This window comes from Penaeus monodon, unplaced genomic scaffold (genome assembly GCF_015228065.2).
Source record: "Penaeus monodon isolate SGIC_2016 unplaced genomic scaffold, NSTDA_Pmon_1 PmonScaffold_74, whole genome shotgun sequence".
NCBI lineage: Eukaryota > Metazoa > Arthropoda > Malacostraca > Decapoda > Penaeidae > Penaeus > Penaeus monodon.
In genome coordinates this window covers 39,441-46,506 of record NW_023662549.1, presented here as the reverse complement: position 1 = coordinate 46,506, position 7,066 = coordinate 39,441, and the positions used below count along the sequence as shown (strand labels likewise).

The 7,066-nt window shown below is 37.0% G+C and overlaps 1 pseudogene; it reads left to right on the top strand.

Moving 5' to 3' along the window:
• Positions 1-1,111: 1,111 nt before the first annotated feature.
• On the top strand, positions 1,112-3,576 carry LOC119571667 (annotated as a pseudogene).
• The last annotated feature ends 3,490 nt before the right edge of the window (positions 3,577-7,066 follow it).

Here is a 7,066-nt window from a genome sequence, read left to right as displayed (position 1 = left end):
AATAATGATATTAATAATAATAACAAGAATAATAATGATAATAATAATATTAATGGTGGTAATAATGATCATGATGACGATAATAATGATAATGATAATAATGACATTAATGATATAGACATCGTCTCGTGGTTCCCATACTGTGTGGTACTCTCATCAAGAAAGAGTTTTGCCGTTATACCAGTATCACTACCCCTGCAAGCCATTGCACTAGGGCCTTTTACTCTCTCTCTCTCTCTCTCTCTCTCTCTCTCTCTCTCTCTCTCTCTCTCTCTCTCTCTCTCTCGCTCTCTCTCTCTCTCTCTCTCTCTCTCTGAAAGTAATCTCTGCAATCTATTTTACAATTTAATGATTTAACAGATATAATTCGTCAGTAATACATTTTATTCACATTATAGCAATACGGTGATTGATAATAGCAAAAGATCTACGTCGATTACCAAGGATTAGAATTAACAGAATCCAGAAAATAATTTCAAGGAATGACAGTTTAGATGAAATTATCAAGGTCCCCATAACCAATGTAATTTTGGCTCCCTTAAAATAACAAGTAATAACAAACGGCCGTTTGTTAAAATTCTGAGAGGCCCGACCCAATGCTTATTTTAATGGCAACCTCTATTTATTATTATTATTATTATTATTATTATTATTATTATTATTATTATTATTATTATTATTATTATTATTATTATTTTTGGTATGGATTTCAACGCAGCTGTTATGTGTCTCGCTCTAGAAATAATATTGGAAATCGATCGGGAAACTCGGGTGTCTACTCATCCCTAAAAGCATTTCCCATTTTTTTAGGTTTGAAATATAAAAAAATACCACTTAAGTTTTTAATATAGAAACTATAAGCAACTGGAAAACGTATGTGCTACTTTAAAAGGAAGTAGTTGATATAAAAAAAAAAAACTGACTACAATTAAAAAGAGAGAAAAAAAGACTATGATCAACCCTTCAGTGTTATACCGACGAAACGTCACACTGAAAATGGCATCTAATTTCTAATTATCCTTTTCCCGCAATAAATGTGCTGACACCTACTGTCGTTTGGGAAAGTTACTCACCGTTTATAAAATAACTTATTTTACGTCAAATAAGCTGTATGACTGAAGGTGCTTATAGCCCTGCTGACATGGCAAATTTAATCAGTATAGTGTTTTGACGGATACATTCACTGCTTATATTAAGAAATTTTAAGAAATAGCTTACATGTTGTACATATGCAAATATGTAGTTAAGTTTGGAAGTCCATATCAAGATCAAATTTCTCTCTCCCTCTCACTGCCCTCCCTCTGTGTGTGTGTGTGTGTGTGTGTGTGTGTGTGTGTGTGTGTGTGTGTGTGTGTGTGTGTGTGTGTGTGTGTGTGTGTATGTGTGTGTGTGTGTGTGTGTCTATCTATCTACATTTTTTAAAGCTTTTATTTTCTTGGGTAGAGGCAGCAGTCATGGATATATTAATGCAGGTCATCCTGTGCCTTTCTCGGATGGGGAGTTTACTGAACGCTACAGGCTGACCAAAGACTGCACAAAAATTCTTCCAGATTAGATGGATCAAAGGCTGCCACGAGGAAGGAACATGAGGAGTGGGCATCACTCATTCTAACTGAAAAATGGATATATAGCTTTGTACAATTCACTAATAGTTAGCTATAATAAAATATTTATCACTATTGAATATGCAGCATACATACTTATCTCTCTCTATCTCTCTCTCTCCTCTCTCTCTCTCTCTATATATATATATATATATATAATATAAAATATATATATATATATATATAATATATATAAAATATATATTCTTCTTTTAACGGTAGGTTTCATATCTGAGCCGCCGTGGTCACAGCATGATACTTGATTGTAGTTTTCATGTTGTGATGCTCTTGGAGTGAGTACGTGGTAGGGTCCCCAGTTCCTTTCCACGGAGAGTGCCGGTGGTACGTTTTAGGTAATTATTCTCTCTATTTATCCGGGCTTGGGACCAGCACTTGACTTGGGCTGGCTTGGCCACCCAGTGGCTAGGTAGGCAATCAAGGTGAAGTCTCTTGCCCAAGGGAAACAACGCGGCGGTCGGTGACTCGAACCTTCGAATTCAGATTGCCGTCGTGACGTCTTGAGTCCGACGCTCCAACCATTCGGCCACCGCGGCCTTGACGATCATGGCCTTCCATGATTTTTTCTTAGCAATTTAGAGCGGTGGTTTGCCATTGCCTTCCGCCCGGTGTTTTTATCGAGTCACCATCTCTATTTACCCAGCACTGGCTTGAGTTGGCTTGGCCACCCAGTGGCTAGGCAGGCAATCGAGGTGAAGTTCCTTGCCCAAAGGAAACAACGCGACGGCCGGTGACTCGAACCCTCGAACTCAAATTGCCGTCGTGACAGTCCTGAGTCCCCACGCTCTAACCATTCGGCCACCGCGGCCCCTATATTATAATATATATATATATATATATATATATATATATATATATATATATATATATATATATATGAATGTGTATATATATGTATGTGTATATGTCAATATATATATATGAAAATATATAGATATATATATATATATAAATATATATATATATATATAATATACATATATATATATATATATAGATATATATATATAATATATATATATATAATATGTATATATATATATACACACACTCGTACATATATGTACAACACACACACACACACACACACACACACACACACACACACACACACACACACACACACACACACACACACATACACACATACACACACATACACACACACACACACACACACACACACACACACACACACACACACACACACACATATATACAGAAAGAAGAGAAACTTACATTACATATGATTTCATTTTTGTTCCAATAGGTTTAAGTGTATGTTTGCGTTATCGGGCAACCGGAAACTTTCAACTGAGTATTGCAGATTGCTCACATATGTCAAAAATATCCGTCTGTAAGTTTGTTGGTCTGCCAGAGCCATTGCTTCCTTAGCAACAGAATACACCTCGTTTCCAGATGCAAGAGACTTGTCTGCAAATATCCAGAAGCTCCAGGCAATAGCAGGGATGACTGGAGGAAATGATGTAGAACTCTGCCGTTGCAGGAAAAGGTTGATATGCAGGGTATATGTGGTACAGATTTGAAATACATAAACATCATTGCTAACTGGCCAGGGTGTGTGCATGTCAGCAGTCAAAATTATCTCCACGTATCCACTTCGGTTTATTATTCGTCTGAAGAGGAACTCGTGAAGACTTCAAAAAGTCACGATTTCTTTTCTTTTCTTACTGTGGCTGTTTTCCTTTTCATCTTTGTGTACACGTTACTGTGTTTGTGTTATGACAGCAGAAGTTTTGAAAACTCATGTGTGCCATATTCTCGAGCAAGGAAATCATCTTGGTTACTTGGAGACAGTAGGTACCCTTGTCGCAGTTACCTGTTAACACCTGTCCAGGGACCTACAGCTGACAAGGCGAGGCGCTACAACATAGCCCACACAAAGACCAGAAATTTGATTAAACTTGCTTTGCTTGCCGCGGCCGAAAACTAGAAAGAAAATCCTCATGGCCTGTGCATTTCTTCATAATATAGCCATACGTCATACGTCATCATACGTCATCCACCGCAAATTGGAGAGAGTGATGAGCCACTTGTGGATTTCAAGAGGTTCATACAAATGTTGCCTTTCATGTAAGGAGCAGTATACTAGAAAGATAAGTTTTAGATTAAGGTTTTAAGTTTCAAATGTAAAATACTCTTTCATATTTATTTATTGCCATTTATTTATTAATCTATTTGTAATATTGTAATATTACCAACTTCAAGTAATGTGAAAAAATGGGGTAAAGTATGTCATTATTTCGAAGTTTTCAGTGTCATGAAGTATTCTCTTTACATTGTTCTAATAGATTTTTTGTAAGTTTGTTAGACTATATGTATTTCATAAAATCATGCAATTCTTTATTACTTACTTACCGTCACTTCACAGTAATATCTACCGCGTATCATGTTGTTTTATATATTTTTCTTCATTAACGATATATAAAAACATGCAAATGATAATCATAAAAAAATACTTGATACTTATATTACTTATCTGTATGCAAATATCAAGAAAAGAAAATTTATTTTCCTGGAAAAAATATCAAAATTAATTCTTCAACATATTATAATACAGATATTTGTGTATCACAGCAGTAAATTAAATTGACTACATATCACAAACGTCATATAAGAATATCTGCCCAATATCACAGCAGTAAAATGTAACCAATTGCACATCTAAAGTAAAATAAATTCTATATCACAGTAGGAAAATAAAACGATCTCTTCAATATCGCACATAAAGGAGGATATACTAAATATCCCAGTAGTAAAACCATTTTCCTCAGTATCACAACACAAAAATAAAATTAGGAACGGAATCTGAAAATTACTTTCGGCAAATTTTCCAATGCAAACGTTTCTCACATTGGCCTCACAGATCAGCCCAAAGAGAACAAATCGCCCTGGTTTGTATCACATACATAACTATAATGCAAAGTATGTAAATAGTAATAAACTTATTATAAACTGTACCCAAATGCCCGCTTCAGCTTGGTCAAATGGGCAGTGTTTCTGGGCGGGAGGAGAGGGTACGGCGCATTCAAACTCGCGGTAACTTTTTCCCATGCTTCTTGCTTCCGAGTTATGCTTGCAGGATCATGCGTATCCTCCAGGATAGCTGATTTGTGTTTAGCTATTAGAAAAAGGATACTCTCCCTCTGGTCCTCCGAAGAGGGATTTGTTTTTTCCTGCTGAACAGCCATCACCGCGAAGAGTTTACTTCAGCTGAACAGAACAAGCATACCAGCTGTCTGGACGGAATGTTTGGAAAATGCAATTTACGCTTGTTTAACAAATTCATGTGAACTGTACAGGCTGGCCGCAAACAATCTGATGAATGTGTGGGGCTATATATAGACAATTTTTCCGACAATCTAAAAGTCAAAAACACACTTTACATTTTTCGATTTGCCATCAAAATTATATTCATATACAACACAGTTACTGTTATTCCGATTATTAACGTCGGTCATTTTTATTTTCACCCTCAATGTATTTTAGATGTACACGTGGCACCCTCTACACCAGCTGTGAAGGCGCAGGGGTTATTCATGCTTATCGAAGAGAAAACTCCAGAAAGCAAGGAGAAATTTGCTCAATTACCATTTGACATCATGTAAAATAGTGGCAGACAGGTATTCCATGCCGATAGTAATGCAGAGTAAAATTTGCAGTATTGTTATCAGCGTCTAAAGAGGACAATTTGAATACAGTCAGGTGGGGTAGACAAGCCCTGATTTTGCATTTTTTGAAATTATCTTCCGTTTTTTATTAACTTCAACTTACGGTAATCGACATTATGTTCTATCAACAATCTGTGCATGTAGACTCTGGGTTGCTACAATTGAAATAAAATGTATTATTTACAAACTTTATCTGTAGTCATTAAAACATTAAAGTAGACTGAGAGAGAGAGAGGAGAGAGGAGAGAGGGAGAGAGAGGGGGAGAGAGAAGAGAGAGAGAGGGGGGGGGAAAGAGAGGAGACGAGGAGAGAGAAGAGAGACGAGAGAGGAGAGAGAGAGCCGAGAGAGAGAGAGAGAGAGAAAACATAACATTACATTACATTCATACATAAAAGCACATGTGTAGCATAACCTGCATAATAATTTTATGAAATTTAAAAATACGACTAACTGTTCTTTTTAATTCTCTGTGGTGTAGGGGGTCAGCGCGGTCGCCTCTAAAGCGACAGATCGGAGACAAGGGTGAGGCACCTCCATTTTATGAATGTTTTTTATCTCCATATTCATCTATCTACCCATTACTTTTCCGTTTCTTTCATTCTACTTAGTACTCTCTCACCATAGTTAACAGCGTCGAGGAATATCAAGAAGCCTCTCTCTCTCTTCCTCTCTCTTCATCTCTCTTCCTCTCTCTCTCTCTCTCTCTCTCTCTCTCTCTCTCTCTCTCTCTCCTCTCTCCTCTCTCTCTCTCTCTCTCTCGTGTGCGTGTGTGTGTGTGTGTTTTTTGTTGTGTGTTTGTGTGTGTGTTTTTGTTTGTGTGGGGTGTGTGGTGTGTGTGTGTGTGTGTGTGGTGTGTGTGTGTGTGGTGTGGTGTGTGTGTGTGTGTGTGTGTGTGTGTGATAATGTGTAAATGCTTTTATGGTAAATTGCAAAAAAACACACACTTAGTCTCGCTTTCCCTCTTCCTCCATGCCCAGAGATATTCCTCATTAAATATTTTAATCCTAAAAATCTAACCATGTTATATTAACCGTGAAGTTTTATCAAATCGTAGTCACTGAAGCTAGCTTTTTAAATTTCAACTCTTGATGTGAGGCCTTTAAAAGTGATTACTTCTAGTTTTCATCAGTATCTTAACAACTATCAGAATTGTTAATAAGATTATTTATGGCCGGTGTTTAACTCATTATGCCATTGTGAATGTTAATTTAAATGATATTCGGAATTAAACAAGCTGCAGCTTTTCACTTTTGTCTTAGGTTTGCAATGAAAATATCATTAGAATGTTTAACTTACATTTGTGTGTAAACTGCAGACCACTTTAAGAGAAGAAGAGAGAGAGAGAGAAGAGAGCGAGAGAGAGAGAGAGGAGAAGAGAGAGGAGAGAGAAGGAGAGAGAGAGAGAGAGAGAAGAAGAGAGAGAGAGAGAAGGGGGGGGGGTTAAGGAGGCCAGGCAATTTCATATTTATGCAGACTTTGTTTAATCTCGATTTCAAAATCTAATATCAATATTTTCTCTTTCTGTTTCTGTAACGAAAAAGGGGAAAATTTTGTCTGCTGGTTCGTGATTGGTAAAAAAGCAAATTGATTGATTGACTATTTCTTTATATAGTAACCACGCTTTCAAGTACTTGTGTCTGGCAATATATCTTTTTATTGGAAATTTTTTGCTGTCTGTCCATGCATTCGCCTGTCTTACCTACGGCCGTGGGTCTGTCACAGCCTGCACTGGGTTGGTGTCTGTTTGCCGA